This window comes from Leopardus geoffroyi, chromosome X (genome assembly GCF_018350155.1).
Source record: "Leopardus geoffroyi isolate Oge1 chromosome X, O.geoffroyi_Oge1_pat1.0, whole genome shotgun sequence".
Taxonomy (NCBI): Eukaryota; Metazoa; Chordata; class Mammalia; order Carnivora; family Felidae; genus Leopardus; species Leopardus geoffroyi.
In genome coordinates this window covers 116,969,400-116,990,655 of record NC_059343.1, presented here as the reverse complement: position 1 = coordinate 116,990,655, position 21,256 = coordinate 116,969,400, and the positions used below count along the sequence as shown (strand labels likewise).

Below are 21,256 nucleotides of genomic sequence, written 5' to 3'. Positions count from 1 at the left end.
GAACATATCCTAGAATTGACAATCCTAGATCTGATCATATGTGTATTTGTAAGACTTGTGATATGCTTTGTCAAATTGAGTTCCAGAAAGAATATATCATTTTTTTTTGTACAGTGCCTGAAATAGCCATCTTACCCCACACTTATCAACATTAAATATTATCCTTTAGAAAATCTTTGTGAATTTGAAAGGCAAAAATCTATGTTGTTTACTGATGTTGCTATGTCTCTTCAATTTGTGCTATTTTCACACCGGTGAAATATTGTCTGTTAAAACTAAATTTTAATATCTAGTTGAATTCCTCAACCTTTGTTACTTTGCTTTGAAAATTGGATGTAAGTCTTGGCCATTTATTATGCCAAATCAACTTCAAAACGTCCACTTACTTAAACTTACAAACTAATTTGAAAAGGACTAGACAGATTTACAATATTGAATCTTGCCATTCAGGAGCATGGTTCACACCAATAATTTCTCAAGATGTCTTTTATTTTCCTTAGAAAGGTTTTATAGCTCACCTTACATATATCCGGCACATTCCTGTTCATTTGTAGGTTCTTTACAGTTTTATTATGATTGTGAATCAAATATATTTTTTGTTAATTTTCAGACTCATTTGTGCTGATATATATATACATGAGAATATATATGTATATATATGAGAGAATATGTAGATGTATATATATTGAGAATATATATATATGAGAGAATATATATGTATATATATGAGAATATATATATGTATATATAAATGAGAATATATGTATATATATGTGAGAATATATATATATATATATATATATATATATATATATATATATATGAGAAAGAGAGGAGCCATGTTTTCTGGTCATCTACAAAAGTTGCCAAATTGTTTCCTAAAACTTTCTTAGGATCCTGTAGTAGATAATTTTCAGTAACATGAAAATTTTAAAAGCAGGTTCTTCTGAGTCTTTATTATTAAATTTCCTTTTAGGTGTTCTTCAATGGTTTTTCACAGGCCTCAGTTTTTTCCTTTATTTATCTTCAAGTAAGAAGTGATCCCTCCAGAATTCATGTTACCAAACACAGGCCAGGGATACTTCCTCTTGGCTATCAAGCAATTCAAGCTGTCTTATGGGGGAGTGGCGGGAGAAGCACGTATATGCCACTAATTGGGTGTCTTCATCCAGGTGCACTGACCTCGTAGTTACGATGAATTACCCTCAATTTTTAAGAATTGCTTATTTTTAATCTTCCCTCTTTCTATGCCTTCCTCAGTATTTTAGTAAGAATTTGGCAGAGACACTTTCAAGAGATTTATAATCAGATAACGTTTTGGACAAAAAGTGAGAAATGGGCTGTTAAATGTTTCTCCTCAAATTCTCCCATATTCAAATAAATAGAACTTTACCCTCTCCTTCTCCAAAGAGTTCTGAGAGAAAAAAGTGGATACGTTAAAAGTTATGCTTCCAGTGAAGTGTTAATAAGAATTAAAAATACATAAAAGAAATATTAAATGAGACCGTCTCATTCTGATTTACTTCCCATAAGCATATGAAATTTCCCCATGTGGCTTTTTTCTTTGAAAATATTATAAATGTCCAATTTGCTCTAGTGAACATTTCGTTGAGATCTTTATTGAAAATTCCGCTTAAAATGCAGATATACTAATTAAGACACTTTGGTTTGTAGATGACAGAACCTCAAATTAACTTAGGCTAAAAAAGTAATGTATTGGAAGAAAATAGGTTGTTGTTTTGTTTTGTTTTGTTTTGTTTTGTTTTGTTTTCCAAAGCTAATGAAGGGGTTTATTCATTAAGCCACAGTAGGGACAAGGCTTCAGAACAACTGGAAGCAGAAATTTCTTTCTGTTTTTCATTGGTTTTTCTTTCCACATGTCCGGTTATTCTCAAGTTTCCCATTTTATACGTCCTATTATCAAAGAGAGACTAACCCACAACCCACATTGGAAATATTTTAGGGAAGGACTGTGGTCTGATCTGCGTCAGTTACTAAACTCTGGAACACTCGACTATTGAGTGTTACCGGTATTGAGCAGGTAACCATGTGTATTTGGGGAATCGTTCTAAGTGAAGCAGCTACACCAAGAAGGGAGTACTCTAGCAGTACTGTACCATGCCCTGGGGGCAAAGGCATCCCCACACTTTTGGTAATTAAATAGATTACCAGCTCATAGTCTAATAGTAACGTCTTCCCTAGGCTGTTGAGTGCATTTATGAAATTATAAGACAAAGATCCTATATTGGTACATTGTGTTTTGAATCTTTGAATCTGTTCTCAAGGTGTTAAGCAGAGGTGATCCCTAGAACATCAAATATTTATTTTTCTTTTAAATTTAATATGACTATAGAACCTCACACGTAATTTTCTCAAGTACATGTTACAGAATGTTTTTTAAGAGATTGTTATTATCCTATTTAATTTTAAGAAGTTATTTCCTTAATATATGTAGACCATTATGATCCAGTAACCCTCTAGTTTTAGGAATGTTGAGGAGTTATTTTCCTTTTCCTGTGTTTGTGTTTTTAGATAGTTTCTAAATCACAAAAATAACCTGTGATTTCAAACAATACCCTCAATCAGGCAGATTTTCAAAAGGAGAAATAATCCTGAAATATATAGAAGCAATGGGAATTGTAGCTAAAAAAAACTCATACATTCCACCCGCAAATTCACTGAGTTACTTGCAGTGACATTCTGTCTCTTGCACCCCGTGGTACCAAGAACAAAACACCAAATGATGACACAGCTGTCTCAGCTGGAAGGTACTCACAATTTATAACTTTTGATTATTTCAATTCAATTCAATTTTGCCCATTCTTCTTACTAGCTACATGGAGGGCCTAGTAGACAGACAAATTTGAGTTATGTTTGCTTTTGTTGAAGAATACATTTAAGGAAACAACATTTCAGATTTCAGAGGATTTGGTAGAAAAAAAAAAAAACAATATGTAGGACAAAAATATAGGTATGACTATGTGTGGTGGGTTGAAAATAGCACCGGGCTTTAGTCCCAGCTCTACTCTAGATGTGTGACCTTGGGTAAGTTGCTTCCATTCTTTGAGCCTTAGTTTTCTCATGTATAAAGTAAAATTTGGAATAGATGATCTCTACTATGCTGGCAGCTGATGTTTTGGTGAAATGCTTTATTTTAGTGTGTAAAGATACAGGTAGTTTAGAAACAATTGGAATATTATCCCTGGCTAATTGTGCAGTTACATGTGAGAGAAGCTTCAGGAAACTGAGTGATTTTTTCATTTTCATTTTTTCATATTCTTAGGGAAGATTTGGCTCATAACCCACAAAGACATTATGAAAATGACCCTATTCATTTTGTCTATGCCATGCACTTTTAAATAATGATTACTTTCTACTGTTTCATTATGTAGCTAGGAGATGTACTTTCAATTGCATGTTAACTCTTTCTTCTCGTGTAATAATTTTCTCTGTAACATTCCTGAACTATATTATGTGTACTTATGGAATAATAAAATTTTCACATATTACTTTTCTCACACAACTGTTTTAAATATCCTTCTTTCAGTGGAAATTCCCCCACAAAGATTTTTTAATGAGCCAAATGCAATCCTTATTTTTAAATCTGCAAAAGCCATTTCATGGGATATATCTAGTTCATTCTCATTACCCAGGGTTTCAAAAGAAAGAGCACCATAATGGGGCAACTCCTGTGGTGTGAGGCACTAGGCAATGAGGGACAAAAGATAAATCTCTTCCTAATAGACACATGAAATGGAATGCTTTCTATCCTGTGTGACTCTAGAAGGTGTGCTACAGTTTGAAGGTTAAGGGCAAAATCCATTATGCAATCCGGTGATAGTTCAATTCATATATCTTGGCCCTGATTTGATTTGTTTCCAAGTTATACAAATAAGGCAGTTATAAAGTAAATTGTGTTCCACCATTCACAGTCCCTCTATGTTAACACTTGGCGCTTTATTATTTGAGCTGGTTTTGTCCTTTAGCAGCTGGGCCCCAGTATGCACATACCTATTAGACCTCCCTAAGCCATGTCAGTTGTTCCTATTTGTATACCATGTTGTAAGTTACAAATCGCTTTCCTATCTATCTCCTCAAATCTTCACAATGACTTTCTGAGACAAGCTGGACTAGGATTATCAACCCTCTTCGATCATATTCATTCACATTTATGAAGTTAATTTTGGAAGGTATTTTACTTTTATAGACAGCTGAGGTTTTAAAATAATCTGTTAACTTCCTATTACATTAACTGCAAGATAGCTGCACATGTAATCAATGTATATGTCCAATTCCGACACCTGAAACTCACTATGTCTAAAACCGGTTGAGTCCCCACCCTTCCATCTCCTGCTTACCATCGACCTGATGTAGACCAAAGGTCATCATCAATCTCCTTTTAGGTGTTACTTCGTTTGTCACCATTTCTCTAATCTTCCAATCTAGAAACCACTTTCTTTGACTTGCCCTCCTGAGCCAAATCAGTTACCTGGTTCTGTTGCAGCATTATCAGCAACAACCACTGTACATTTCCCCCCTTCTCCTTCACAGCCACTGCCATAATTCTATTGCAACAGCCTTCTAATTTGATTCCCAGTCTCCAGACTAGCTATTCTTCATTTTTCATGCTGCTAAAAATACACTTTTCTTAAAACATGGCTTAGAATCTGCTACATCTCTCATCACCACCTATCCCCATTGATGAGCAGTACAGATTAATGTTTTTAAGTACAATGGACTTAAATGTAAATTCCTTCTCAGTGATTTAAATCTGGGTGTGCCTGAATCCAAAGCATGATTATGATATGCTGACTTTCTGACCTTCAGGGTGGGAAGGGAACATAAAATTGGGCATTCAGGTGATGGGCCGAGACCTAAGATTAAGGGACACTAGCTCTTCTTGTCTGAGCCTGGTAGACCTTGCAAACCCCCGTGAATCCCACAGTCTTATGTAGCCTGTGGCTGGGAGCTCTCGAAAGTCAAAATTAGAACTCTTGCTTTAACTGTAGTCATCATCTTGGTCTCTCTTGCCCTGCCTTGCCCACTTCCTTAGACTAAGCATGACAAATGTTGCCCAGTTAGCCTAGTAGAGAGGACGGTGTACAAAGGAGATTGCTCAGTGTTAATTATGGTTGTTCTTCGCCATCTTTGTTGAACCGCATGAAAAACTATCAGCATTGCTTGCCTAGAAATTGTGTGAAATAGTGGACAAATACCGGCTTTGGGTTCACACAAACCTAGGTAGGAGTTCTAGATCCTCCACTGGCTAGTTGTCTAATTCGGGGGCAGGTCATTTGACCTCCCTAAGCTCCGGTTTCCTTTTCCTAACCTGAAGTAGGTACATTAGTATCCACTAACTGGGAGACTGTGCAATGATAGAAATACTGTCACAAATTAAAGAGCACTTTGAAATACCTTTACATTTCATTATCTAACTGTGCGGACATAGCTATGAGGTGCATTGTTTGTTCCTTTTGCAGTTAATACTTGGTACACACATGAATCTGTGGTTCCTTTGCCACAGTTCTAGGGTCACTTGAGCTCCACAGACCACTTGTTGCGGTGACAGGGGCTGCTAATTGGCTTCCAATATCCATTCTCATATCCTACTATGATCAAATAACCTGTAGCTGGCCATACAGCTGCCTGAATAATGATTTCACTCATTGGCCTCTCCTGCAACCATGAATGACCATGTCACCCAGTTACGACCAATGGGGTGTAAGCATAAGTGAGACGGGAAGCATCTGGGAATGCTGAGAAAGAAAATGCAGGACCTCTTCATTTACCATCCCCTTCCTGCTGACCGCAAAAATTGGGTCTGAAGCTGGAGCAGCCATTCTAGGTCATGAATTGGAGAAGTGCATCGAGAAAGATAGAGCAAAGATCCTGTGACCCAGAATCATGACAGTTGTAGAGCACCCATACTAGCCTGATCCACCATGCTTTCTTTTTATGGGAAAGAAACCAATTATTCTATTTTTCTGTTCAAACAACTGAACAATATTCTAATTAACGCAGTTGGAAACCACTGAAATAATGCACATAAAAGAGCTGATCAGTGTTGGTGACTTCTTGTAATTGCTTAAGTCACTTTCTCCCTTTCTTGAGCTAACTTCCCTCGGGTTTGTCCTATTACCCTGTAGTACTGCTGGGTTACGGACTCATGAGCTTCTGTAAGATTGGAAAAGTCTCCCTTCCCTTAGGCAGCACATCCCATGCTATACTGGTTATTTTGACCTTCATGAACAGTTATACATAGCAGTTCTCTGAGATGGCATCTGAATTCTCTGAAGCTATAATATGCAGTACTTTTTATAAGAGGCACTTTTGATTATTACCTTCGCTGAAAGTAATAGGCAGGCAGATTTGTGGTGCTCTCTCTTTCCATGTGTATTCAAGATTGCATTGCTACTTCATAACGTTCCTCGTTATTCGCAAGCTGATTAGATAGAATGTTGAAACCAAATGGAAAATGACACAATTTATTACCTTTACAGAGTGTATTATAAAAATATTATAAACAATAAAAAATTCTTTGGAATTAATAGAACATAAAGCACTCTTTTTTTTCCTAGTGAAATTATAGGTGGAGTGGGATCCTATCTGGGTGGTAATGAAACATCCTGTTAGCTTTCAATTACAGTCCTGAACAGCAACTCTCTCCACCCCACTGTCTCTCAATCTCCTTCACCCCCCACACCCCCACACTCCCGCCCGACTGCCCCTCCTCTCCCTCTCTCTCTCTAATAGATATTATAACCAGGGGTTGAAACTAGAAGATAATCCAATTGACTGAACATTAAATGCATTACATAATGATTGTATTCTCATATATTAATATGCACCACAAATGTACTAAACTATGTAGAAAGCCAAAATCATATCTGAACCAGAAAATTTAATTGTTGTAGGAAGAGGTGTATTAGGCCACAAACAATAAAATATCAGGCCACAATAAAATAAAATAAAGTTCTGTCACCTGTATAATGTTAGTTTGAGGCATTTAATGCTGTTAACTGTCGCAATGAGTTCTTGAGAGGTTTTGTTCTTTCTTTATCAGAAATGAGGATATGAGGGGCCCCTGGGTGGCTCAGTCGGTTGAGTGGCCGACTTCGGCTCAGGTCATGATCTCGAGGTCTGTGAGTTTGAGCCCCGCGTCGGGCTCTGCGCTGACAGCTCAGAGCCTGGAGCCTGTTTCGGATTCTGTGTCTCCATCTCTCACTGCCCCTCCCCTTCTAGTACTATGTCTCTCTCTCTTTCTCTCAAATATAAATAAATATTTAACAAAATAGAAATGAGGATATGTGCCGACAACCAAATACTTAAAGAAGTCTGGGCTTAATGTTCGGCTCTCCTAACTGCAACAGTGCATCACTGTGGCACGTCCAGTAGCTCGTTCAACATTCTAGAGACTGGAGAACATCAAGAGGATAAACTCTATGACAGGCATCTATTCATTCATATAGGGAGCACATCTGTTGACATCTCAACTGCTAATTAATAAGTAAGGGACTCAGGCCTCATGCATAATTAAGACAAGCCGAATCATCTTTTTTCTCTCTCCAAATACAGAACTCAAATGGAAACTGAAGGAAGGTTCTTTCACTAACCCAGTTGTGCTTTCAGTTTGCAGAGTCAGAGAAACAATTCTCAAAGCACAGGGTTACTTTCAGAGAAAGAGAGAGGAAGAAAGTTTTACAAGAAATGTTATTTGGCCATCACTGTAGGCAAACGCATGAATGATTTTACAGGCCATGCCGAGAGAAACGTGGACACTTGGCGGGCCTCATGGACCCAGTTGTTAATTAGGGTGCTGGCTGTGAGCTATTACTATAGGTTTCAGAGCCTGTACTGACCAGTCACAGCAGCGACCTTTAAGAGAAGGTCATTATCGTGCACATCATACAAATGTATTTAATTTGGGGCACCTGGGTGGCTCAGTGGGTTAAGCATCTGATTCTTCATCTCAACTCAGATCGTCATGTCAAGGTTCCTGAGATTGAGCCCCACGTTGGGCTCTGCACTGACAACACGGAGACTGCATGGGATTCTCTCTCTCCCTCTCTCTCTGCCCCTCCTCCACTTGCTCGCTGTCTCTCTGTCTCAAAATAAATAAATAAGCCTATATATATATACTATATATATGACCTTGACTGTCTGCAAGGCTATGACTTATTTTTAAAAAACAAACCTTTAAATGGTGGCACTGTTATAACCAGAGTTCTATTCACCTATGTGGTGGAAAATACTTCATGGCAATATGTTTTAGTGACACATTCAAATTTCTTTATTTAGATTTTGGGGATGGAGAGAACTGCCATTCTGAAAAGTAGTAACAGAGACATACACTGTCACTGGAGAAAGAGTGTGATAAACCTATATTCTACAACAGTTCCTAATTAAGCTATACTTAATGTAAAAAGGAGAGAAATCTTAGACTTTCTAGTGCAGTTGGAGTAGCTTGATTGTAGTGTCTGGAAGTGAATCTGTAGGTGTACTGATGCATTTGTGGGCAAGAAAAAGTGACTATATATTTTATTAAATTATAAGGTAATTTGATCTCTTATCTCAGGCTTGCTAATGATCTAGTCAGTTTTTCCTCTTTTTTTTTTTTTTTTTTGTCAGGAAGTCCGATTTGTCAGGGACATAGATTTTTGTCTAGTTAAAGGTCAGGTGCCGAACAATTGCCAAACAATTGATTTGATTGCTGAGCCGTGGGGTCATTAAGTTGCCTGAAATAACCTTGTTGCAAATGTTCATCAGCGATGCAATCTGGGACTCTGTACTCAGGGCTTGCATGAGCACCTGTGGAAAATATTAAGTTGACTTTTACCTTTGGAACTGTAAATATATACATATATATACATATATATATATACATATGTATATATACATATATATCGTCATAGGTGTGAATGCCACGGGAGTAGTTTTATATATGAAACTGCTTGTGATTTGAGAATATACAAATGTCCCCTTCCTTTCTAAGCCTTTCTGTGGCCTGAAATTCCAGTCTTGGGTTTTTTTCTTACATTCAAAACTGCAGCAACCCTGGGGAGTGAGAATATAAAGGTCTGGAATTCAAAGCGTTGCCCAGAAGGACTGGACCACATGCAGTGCCGTGGTCCCGACTTGTGAGCACAACAGGAGTGCTGAGCGCCTGGAGGAAGACATTGAGAAAATGGGCAGGGAGGCCAAGGCCAAATTGTTCCTTCTTCAAAATTTTGCTAAGGACAGATTTTTCTGATCCTATACTACACAATCCAAAGGAACTTAAAGTGCATAAAAGGAAGGGCATTGGACGTGGAGTCTAGAGTCTTAGTCCCAGCTATGTTCGCCCACTGGCTGTGCCCTAATACAAGTCAGTGAACTCCTATTAGAAAACTCGGCTTCCTCAGATAAAATACGGTAATTTAAGCCAATGCTCTCAAAGCTCCAGAATTCTACATTTTATGTTTCAGATGGCTGGAGTTTGGTCTGGTATCCAGTGAAGGGCATGACATCTAGCAAACTGATGAGTTATGTTCCCTTTTCGTTTCTTTTTTAAGTTTATTTATTTTGAGAAGGAGAAAGAGAGAGAGCAGGAGAAAGGCACAGAGACAGAAGGAGAGGGAGAGAGAGAATTCCAGGCTACACACCATCAAAGCAGAGCCCGAAGCAGGGCTCGAACCCACAGCATGAGATCATGACCTGAGCCCAAATTAAGAATGGGACTCTTAACCAACTAAGTCACCCAAGAACCCCATTATATTCCCTTTTCAACTACTATTGTCCAGATTAAGTCCAGACTCCAGATAGAGTCTTCTTGGTTATTGTTGAGGACAAATTTCAAGTCACGTTTCTATTTTGGGCTTTTGGAAAGGGTGTCGTATTTCTACGTGTGTCATAGCGGAAGGGATATTTAGTTTCAATTTTGTCACTAAGCTTCAAAAAATTCTACTTTACTCCTTCAGGCTTAGTTTCATTATTTCTAATGCTTTTTTAAAATTGTTTGTTTGTTTGTTTGTTTGTTTGTTTGTTTGTTCGTTTAGAGAGAATCTCAAGCAGGCTCCATGCTGTCAGCATGGAGCCTGAGATCTTGACCTGAGCCACCCAGGCGCCCCTCGAATACTTTTTTTAAGCTACTCTGTGGTATCCTTTCCTAGTTGCTCTACATATCAGTCCATTATAGATGTATACATTTTGGCTTTTACATCTTGTTCAGCAAAAGTCCAAATCTAATAATTCCAGATGGCTGTCACATAGTAATTATTTAAAAGAACAGCTTTTTGTAGTTGCTGAAGTATTTCTGATGTAGCCAGGTTTGCCGGCTCCCTAAGTGCCATTCATAAACTACTTATAGGGGTTTATAGCCCATGAGTGTAAATATCCTCATGTTCGATAGTTTAAGTGCCCACATTATAGCATTTTGGTGACTTAGTCGTTTCCCTGTGAGTCAACCATTTCAGGCTTCTGTGCTCCTGTTCTTCGAGTTTCCATGCCCAGAGAATGTTTTATATAGATGATAGATAGAGGTAGATAGACATAGATGATATAGATAGATAGATATAGATATAGATATAGATATAGATATAGATATAGATGATATAGATATCGATGTAGAGATAGAGACAGGATAGGTAGTAAGATGACTCACATATGGGGAAACTTGAAAAACATTAGTCTTAATTTGGATCAACTTAATGCCATTTTACAAAAGTTTACTGAGTATATTGCTTTTGACTTCAGGGAGATTCCAGTCTAGAAGATATTACAGTCTTTCATCTTTCCATTCTTGTATAGATTAATTTTAAAGGGAAAACTATTATGTTTGTGAACTTTCCCAACAAATATATATTCCCCTGGATGTATATCATGACCTTGCATTTATGCTAGGCTGTTGTGGGGGAAAAAAAGAGCTGATGCCACTTTCTGGAATCTTGTGTGATTGTCACTTGTCAAGCAGTTTCACACAGAACCACGTCTCAAAAGAACCCCACTTTTTCCTTTCGGTGATGATCATGGACTAATTGTTCAGTTAACTGTTAAAGTGAATGAAGACCTCACACCTCCTGGTTTTCAGATATCCTTACAGTTTCATTTATTGGTAGGTATGCTTGTTGTAACTTGAATCAAATCTGGGACATTTTGCTTCTAGTTCATGTTAACTACAATCATATACTGCTTCTTTATGTCATTCACAAATATAAATTTTGTCTATAGAATTTATGGAAACATTCACAATAGGGGGGATCTATGGTTAGACTGTTATCTCAGTTAAGTACTACAAACTAGCTATAGTTGTCATTACTTATTACTCTTAAACAGGGCCTCTAAACTTTTTTTAAGTTTATTTATTGTTTATAGAGTGAGCACGAGTGAGGGAGGGGCAGAGAAAGAGAGAGAGAGAGAGAGAGAGAGAGAGAGGATCCCAAGCAGGCTCCTCACTGTCAGCACAGAGCCCGATGTGGGGCTCAAACTGTCAACCGTGAGATCATGACCTGAGCCTAAATCAAGAGTTAGAAGCTTAACTGACTGAGCCACCCAGGTGCCCCTCTAAAAAAATGTTTTTAAAATTCAAGTTTATCATTGATGATGTACCATTTGGACAGCTGTTTTTATGAAATATTGCACACAGTAAAAAGTGTGTACTATATTTGTACATAAGATATAAAGAATAAAAGATAACGACTGTCTATGCACTATCTGTCCTAAAGGGAACCACTATCCTAAATGATATTTTTAATAAAAATTGTATCTATTAAAGTATGCAGAATGATTTTTTTAGAGTTTTATTTATTATTGAGAGACAGAGAGAGACAGAGCATGAGCATGGGAGGGGCAGAGAGAGAGGGAGACACAGAATCCGAAGCAGGCTCCAGGCTCCGAGCTGTCAGCACAGACCCCGATGTGGGGCTCGAACTCACGAACTGACAGATCATGACCTGGGCCTAAGTCAGTCACCCAACCGACTAAGCCAACCAGGCGCCCCCAGAATGATGTTTTGATAAACATATAAATAGTGAAATTATTGCTGTAGTCAATCTAATTAACATATGCATTTTCTCACCCTATATATAAGTTTTGTTAAATATTATGTAGTTAAATTTTGCCTGATCTTGAAGTCTGATATATATTTGCTTGGTTTTACCTTTTTTCACTCAATATTCTATTTAGCAGTACACTTTGTGTGAGTGAAAAAAATGAGCCTTTTTGTTTTAATCCACTGAGATTTTGAAGTTGTATATTATCACAGCATAACCTAGCATATACTGACTAATAAATATTGTCACTTCCATTTTCTTAAGAGCACAAAAGGAAGAGAGCATAGGTGAAGGAAAATGAATTTAAGGCTGCATTGGCTAAATAATTGTCTTTATACTTGTTAATTATAGTGATATAACTCAACCAAGTTTAACATTGATTCTCATATAAATACCTGGTGTCAGATTTACAATGGAAACTTCTTTGACTAATGGAAGGGTATACCTATAGCAAGTCATGAAAAAGTTATTCTAAAACTGAAGTGAGACTGGATTAGACCACTGAAAAAAAAATAGCTTTTAACACCATCAACCGGCAATTTTTGAGGCATTTGGACAGGATGGCTATTCCAGTGCAGGTACCATCTAATATGCTTTCTGTTTCAGTTGGCTACCCTGAATTACTGATCTAAACCATCCTGGAGGATCTGTCATAAGGCCAGGTCTTCTGGCTTCATAAACCATTTCTTTTATTATATGAGTACTCTAGAGAAATCTGACAGCCACTTCATTTTGTCTCTGATACTGAAGTAGAACACACTGAAGCCATATGATGGCATCTGGTCTATGAAAAGCAAAAATAAGTCAAATTAAAAAAACTAATTTCATTTAAAATTTTTTTTTTTTTAAATCGGGAGGATTTCCAAAAACTGTGGCTACAAGAGTAATATTGAAAGGGGTTCTCTGGGTGTTGTATGTAAGCCAATTTGACAATAAATGGTATTAAAAAAGAAAAATTAAAAAAAAGAAAGTACTTTTTAAAGCACATACCACAAAAGAAGAAAAAATCAAAAAAAAATTGATTACTCGTTGCCGGGGGTTAAGGAAGGGGTAGAGTTGGATAAAAATCAATGTGGCTATTTAAAAAAGCAACATAAGGGGTGCCTGGGTGGCTCAGTCAGTTAGGCATTTGACTTTGGCTTAGGTCATGATCTTATGGTCTGTGAGTTTGAGCCCTGCGTCGGGCTCTGTGCTGACAGCTTAGAGCCTGGACCCTGCTTCAGATTCTGTCTCCCTCTGTCTGCACCTCCCCTGCTAATGTTCTGCTTCTCTCCCTCTCAAAAATAAACTCTAAAAAAAAAGCAACATAAGAAGTCTTTGTGGTAATAGAAATGTTTTGTTATATGACGATATCAATGTCAATATCCTTGTTTATGATATCATACTGTAGTTTGCAAGATTTTACCATTGGGGAAATTGGGTAAAGAGTATATGGGATCTCTGTATTATTTCTGAAAATTTCGTGTGCATCTACAATTATTGCAAAATAAAAAGTTTAATTTTAAAAAAGGCAAGCAGCAGAAAGGGAGAATACATTTGCAAAAATATGTATCTGATAAAGACTTGTACCCAGAATACACAAAACTTTTACACCTTAATGCAAATAAACAATCCTATCAAAAAATGGGCAAAAGGTTTGAATAGACATTTTACCAAGGAAGAAATTAACAAATAAAAATCCAATAAAACACTTCTATATACTCTATATATCTATATATACAAGAAGACTATAATCAAAAAGACAGACAGTAACAAGTGTTACAGAAATTGGAAACCATATACATTCCTGGTGGGAATAAAATTGCACAGCTCCTTTGAAAAAATATTTGGCAGTTTCTCAAAAAATTGAACACAGTATTACCATATGACCCCGGAACTTTACTGTAAGCATATACCCAATAGAATTGAAAATATTTTGGGTCCACACCCAAAAAGACTTGTTAACAAATTTTAATAGTATAATTAATTATTCATAATAATCAAAGGTTATAAACAACTTAAATGTTCATCAACTTACAGATGAATAAATTAAATGTGGTGGATCCATTCAATGGAATATGATTCAGTGATAAAAAGAAATGAGATTCCTCAAAAAATTAAAAATAGAACTACCCTACAACCCAGCAATTGCACTACTAGGTATTTATCCAAAGAATACAGGTATGGTGTTTTGAAGGGACACATGCACCCCAATGTTTATAGCAGCACTATCGACAATAGCCCAAGTATGGAAAGTGCCCAAATGTCCATCAGTGGATGAATGGATAAAGAAGATGTGGTATATATATACAATGGAGTATTAGCAACCAAAAATAATGAAATCTTGCCATTTGCAACTACATGGATAGAACTAGAGGGTATTATGCTAAGCGAAATTAGTCAGTCAGAGAAAGACAAATATCATATGACTTCACTCGTAGGAGGACTTTAAGAGACAAAACAGATGAACATGAGGGAAGGGAAGCAAAAATAACATAAAAACAGGCAGGGGGACAAAAACATAAGAGACTCTTAAATGTGGAGAACAAACAGAGGGTTGCTGGAGGGGTTGTGGGAGGGGAGATGGGCTAAATGGGTCAGGGGCATTAAGGAATCTACTCCTGAAATCATTGTTGCACTAGATGCTAACTAACTTGGATGTAAATTTAAAAATGAAAACAAAAAGAACAAAACAAACAAACAAAAAAAACAGCCACATCTTAAACTCACCAAGTTATGCACATTAAATATGTATAGCTTTTTGTATGTCATTCTTCAATAGGGTGGTTTAAAAACAAACAAACAAACAAACAAATAAAAATTTAAAGTTTAAAAAAAGAAATTAATACATGCTACATCTCAAAAACATTTTGCTTAGTGAAAGAAGCCAGACATAGAGACCACATATTTTGTTATTCCATTTATATGAAATATCCAAAAAAGCAAAGTTATAAAGATAGAAAGGAGGCTAGCAGTTGCCTGGTAAGTTAGTGGTGGATAACAGGATTCACAGTAAATGTGCATGAAGTTTTTTATCGAGGTTATGAAAATGTAAACCTGATTCACGGTGATGGTTTTAGTAGTTATACCAAACTTAATAAATTTTCCCAAAAATGTCATTGAATTATACATGAAAAGGGAGAATTTTATGATATGCAAAATATGCCTCCCTGAAACAGTTTCAAAACAACCACAAAAGAATTCTGCATGTTGATTATCTATCACAGGTTACTGGGTAGTGTAGTTTTTACTCTTGAGAATACCAATTACTTGGGTATTTTCTTCCTCTTGATTGTTCTTCCCATTGAAGTCTACTGGGAACTCAAATCAGATGCAGAATTTTTAGTGTAACTGGTATCTTGAGAATCGTTAGATGATGGGCTATCATTGATCACTTTTGTGTAAGTGATGAAATCAAAGTAAGAATATGTCTTTTCTTCCCAGTTCAACTCAAACTCTATGTTGTTTTAATTCCATATCAGAATGATTGAGTAATATTCTTTCTGAGATGCATTTACCAGGTACAGTGTTGACATTATTTGAGCAATCTTTTGCAGGAAATCTGCAGAACATGAGAAAAGCAATTATCTCTATCTAGATAGTTCCAAAGTCCTTTTATAGATGTTACTGAAGTATTTGGGTCATTGCACACATCCATCAAAAATGACTTTATTTTCTGGATGTAGCTATGATTGTCACTTAAAAATATAACCTATGAAAGGAATTCATAGTGACAGAAGTACATTATGCAGATAACTTCCAAACATTCTAATATTTGTCATTTAATGAAATGTGTCCATTCCTGCAAAGTCAGCTATGAGCTGTGTATGTGTATGTGCATATACGGACTGGAAAGAGACAAATGAAATCATCTTTATTCATAATCAAGCTAATTGTGTAGAAAAATTCCAGTAAATCTGGAAGAAAAAACTTGTGGAAGAAATAAGTGAATTTAGCACGATTGCGTGGTATACGATCAACACGCAAACCTTTTTCTATGTACTGGCAATGAACAATTGGAAACTGAAATTTAAAACAAAATTCAATTCACAATCACCCAAACAACATGAAATACTTATGGGTAAATCTAACACTACATGAAGAAGATTGTTTTAAAAATTAATAGACTGTATTTTTTAAAGTAATTTTAGATTTACAGAAAAACTGAATAGAAAGCACAGGGATCCTTCCCTGCCCACACAGCTTCCGCTAGTGTAAACATCTTGCATTATTATGCCAAATTGTTTCAATTGATGAACCAATATGAAAACATTATTCTTAAAAAATCCATAGCTTACATTATGATAAGCTTACTCTTTGTGTTGCTCATTTTATGGGTCTTGAGAAATCCATAACGTCATGCATCCACCATGGCTATCATACTGAATAGTTTCACTGCCCTAAAAAATCTCCCGTGCTCCACCTATTCATCCCTCCCTCCATCAACCCGAATCCCTGGTTGCCACAGATCTTGTTACCATCTCTATAGTTTTGTCTTTCCTAGAATATCATATAGTTGGAATCTTACGGTATGTACCCTTTACAGACTGGCTCCTTTCATTTAGAAATACGGGTATAAGTTTCCTCCATGTGTTTTCGAGACTTAATAGCTGAAAATTTGTGTCTGTTATAGGGACAATTTGAACATCAAAATGATGATGATTGAACTTAAGAAGAGACTGATGATTTCTTTTTTCTTTTTTTTTTGTGGGGGGGGGGCTGGGTACAGTATACTTTGTTGATGGTACCTGATAGGTAGGGTTCCCCAAGCCCCTCCCCTTCTTCAGGGGGTTTTGGATGGAAACTGTGTAGAAGCAGGGAGATTTTCAGTGTGTTTGGGGCAAGGACTCCCCAGCAGCTGAGGGCCTCTCCCTCTTGCTGTTGCTGTGACTGGTGGTCCAGAGAGCTCTTACTCCTTGGAGGCCATGTGGACCATAAGGTCCACCACCCAGTTGCTATGGCCAAATTCATTGTCATAACAGGAAATGAGCTTGACAAAGTCATTGAGAGCAATGCTAGCCCCAGCATCAAACGTGGAAAAGTAGATGTCACTGTTAAAGTGACAAGAAACAACCTCTTCCCCGGTGTAGCCAGGATGCCCCTGCTTCACCACCTTCTTGGTGTCATCAAGTGTTTGGCAGCTTTCTCCGGGCACCACGTCAGATCCATAATGGACATGTTGGGGATGGGGATACGGAAGACCACACCAGGGAGCTTCTCATTCAGCTCCAGGATGACCTTGCCCACAGCCTTGGCAGTGCCAGTAAAAGCAGGGATGATGTTCTGGGCAGCCCCTCGGCCATCACGCCACAGCTTCCCAAAGGGGCCGTCCACGGTCTTCTGGGTGGCAGTGGTGGCATGGACTGTGGTCATGAGTCTCTTCACGATGCAGAAGTTGTCATGGATGACGTTGCCCAGAGGGGCCAAGCAGTTGGTGGTGCAGGAGGCATTGCTGGCAATCTTGAGGGAGTCGTCATACTTCTCATGGTTCAAACCCATCACAAACGTGGAGGCATCAGCAGAGGGGGCAGAGATGATGACCCTCTTGGCCCAAACCTTCGAGTGAACCCCGGACTTCTCCATGATGGTCAAGACCTCAGTGGACTCCACAACATACTCAGCACCATCACCCCATTTGATGTTGGCGGGTTCTCACTCCTGAAAGATGGAGATGGGCTTTCCATCAATGACAAGTTTCTTGTTCTCAGCTTTGACTGTGTCGTGGAATTTGCCACGGGTGGAATCACACTGGAACATGTAAGACCCCATAGTTGAGGTCAACGAAGGGGTCACTGATGGTGACAATATCCACTTTCCCAGAATTAAAAGCAGCCCCAGTGACCAGATGCCCGATATCGCCAAATCCGTTTATTCTGACCTTCACCATCGTGTCTCCAGGATGCGGCTGGCACTGCACCAGGAGATGTGGCTCTCTGTCGAACAGGGAGAAGAAGAGAGCCGAGACAGATAATTTCCAATAGAATGCAGTTACCAGAATTGTATTTCATTCTCTTGGTAAACAGATGATCTACCTAAGGAAATCAATAGGTCTTCTGTCTCTGCCATCTCAGAATGAAGAGAATCACTCCATGTGTCCTGTTCATGAACCTATATTCTGTCAATGTTTTCTACCTCTGCAGCTTCCTGACACGTCTATTTGTGCATTTTTGGAACAATCCAGTTGTGATTAATTTCCTTATTTCCTATCTAGAGCCACCTTTGCTTTATTTCACACAAGCTTGCATGAATCTTTGAAAAATAAACTCACGATATAAATATATTGGCCTGAATTATTGATAAGTCATGCAAAGTTATTGTGCTTTGCTGTAATCTGGAACACTTGCATGAAATAGCAAAATAAAAAAAAGTTCAGTTTTCACATATTCTTTTGATGCCTTATATATCTAAATACACAAAACATGGCCCAGCCATCAGTTTATTTAGCTACGTATTTCTTTCATATGCAGTGTGCTTCAGCTATATGGAGTTAAAAATTAATGCCATTATTTTGAGTTCTATATAAATTTCTTTTTGATGTTTGCATCTTACCAATTGCACCAAATAATTTTGTTTTGGGGACCACAAACCATTTCTGTCAGCCATGTTCCACCCATTGTCTTAGAAATTCCATCTAAATTCCATTTAGATTTCCGTTGTTTTAGAAATCTGCTTTACATGTTCATTTTACTTTTAATTATAGACCGTTCACTTGCCTTATACTTAATACAAAGGTTGAAAGTATCTCATCTTTCACAGCTTTCTCCTTTGAAGAAGTCTTATATTCTTAAATGTCAATTAAAACTTAATAAAACACTGTCAATTCACACTGCACTGCAGTTTTTAGCACATGATTGTTTTCAATGTCCCTGATTTGGGATAAAAATAGTTTGGGTGTTGTTTTTTCTTGATTTCTAGCTTGAAGTACCAGAGTATATTGAAAACATGTGTCGTCTTGTGAGTAGCTCGTGTCACTTCTCCACACAGTACTAGAAATCAGTTTTGATTTGACATTTATGTTAAATCATTTTCATGCTGCTAGTAAAGATGTAGTTCCATGTACATGTACAAAGTACAATGTAACATATAGATCAATATGAAATATAATCCTTGCCTTCTAAGAGCTTATGGTCTAATTAAAGAGATAAACCAGATGTGCACATGTATGTGTATAGACACTCACGGAGTCAAGTAGCAAAACGAATCATGATAACCAGTGGCAAAACATAGAACTTGAAGTTGGAGAGCTGAAGTTTGATATGTGGATCTGCCTGTTGGTGTGTGACCCTGAGCAAGTTACTCAACCTTGCCAAGTTCCAGTTGGTTCATCTTAAAAACAGGAGTAATAATGCACAGTGATAATGTGAAGATTATACTGAATGACATGTATGAAAGTCTATGGGGTCTCATACCCAAATCCATAAAGCTCCTTTGTTCTACTCGAATGTAGCACTAGGGCAATGACTACAGCCATCGCTTGGACCTCCAGTTCAAATACTCTTGCACAGTACTTGAAAGGCACTCTGCTATTCGGGAAAGAATAGCAGCGTCAGACCTACTGGATTTTGAATAATAGCTTGAGCTATTCATGATTGTATGACATTGCGCAAGTGACTTAACCCATCTAATTCTTAATTTCATCATTTTCAATGGGGATATTATTATCCACTTACTAAGGAGTTATTGGGAAGATTAAAATAATAATATTATTATTTAAGTTAATACCTAATGCCCAATAGATAATGAAACATGTATTTACTAAAGTGGACGGTTTTTTCAGCCCTTTACAAAGACCACAGGAAGTTCAGCTGAGAAGAGTGAAACCTATACTCTGAAAAAAATTATGAAGCATTCATGAGTTTATCTGTATATGGTAGAGTTCTGTGCAATTACAAATTGGTCTATAGAGAATCACAAGAATGCAAAAGCGTAACTAGGGTGCTCTAAGTCATAAATGGGACTGTATCTGGTTGGGTATGAGGCCCTGTATACTTTCATATACATTATTCAATATAACCTTCACAATATCACTGTGCATTATGACTCCTGTTTTTAACATGGGACCAAAGGGTGCCCTTTTATTGGTAGTCAACCATCCCTACTTATTCGGGATGAGAGGGTGTGCATAGAGTGGTACTTGTCCCTATCCAAAGTTTATCGTCCCATCATACTGGCAGCTACCGTGGCAGATGAACTGACGGGGGAAGAGAAAATCACCTGTGAAAAGGAGCCATTTAATGGTCCTTTTTGTCCACTCCCAAATCAAGGTGTTCCCTGTAATCTGTTCTGAAGAAAATTTAAAAGTCAATGGCCTCTTGTAATTCTGATTCATTACTTTGTCATTTTGAGCTGAATTCTAATAATTCGCTACTGTTTGTATGTATATCTTTCCTTCTGCTGTTTACAGAGTATAAATATGTCTAAATCTTCTTTCATGTGAGAAAACGGACAAAATACTGGTGACTCAAGTTGTACTGCATCTGTTATGTAAGGCCTTTGACAGGTACTTGCTAGTGAAAGAGAAAGGCAGAGCCGAGCACTCTATTGGACTTATTAGTGTTAGAGTTGCCACGGTTTCAATTTGATCGCTATTTATTGAGCAGTCAAAATGTGTTAGGCAGCATAAAGAACACATCGAAACCATGATCTGGATATTAAGGATTTTATACCCTAAAAAAGGAAGTCCATTAACTCAACTACAGAATGTATCCATTTCTGTAATCACTTGTGAAATCTTGATTGGGGAACTCATTTAGCTAGCCTTATACTTAGAGGATATTTTTACATCTTTCCAGTTAAAAATTGTGTTGCTTCAAATAACATTTTAAGATACTGTAATGTGATAGTGCTCACGTAGATGAAATTATTCCTCATCAATTGTAAGTTAATTAACAAATATCTCATCAAGTGCAAAAAAACTCGGCAGATACAGAAGACCCTGAACAAGCTGACTCCTCAAAGAATAAAGCCATATTCATTTGGGTTAGTTTTAGGAAAGCAATCATATAAGGAGAATGGATGCTCTCAGAATAACAAAGCAGTTGCTCAGTGGGAAATTGAAGGAAGAGAGGTAAATTTAAGGTTAGCAGGACAAAGAGTTAAGGTTACACTGCAGTTCGAGCCATAGAAGTGTGACAGGTTGGCCATTTCTCACTCTACCAATCCCTAGTGAGCACCCATAGTGTCCTAGGCGTCCTGCAAAGAACCGGGGATATAATGATGAAAACAGATATAGTTTCTGCATTTTGAGATAT

The 21,256-nt window shown here is 37.4% G+C and overlaps 1 pseudogene; it reads right to left on the bottom strand.

Moving 5' to 3' along the window:
- Positions 1-16,393: 16,393 nt before the first annotated feature.
- Positions 16,394-17,907, bottom strand: LOC123594715 (annotated as a pseudogene).
- Between the last annotated feature and the right edge of the window lie 3,349 nt (positions 17,908-21,256).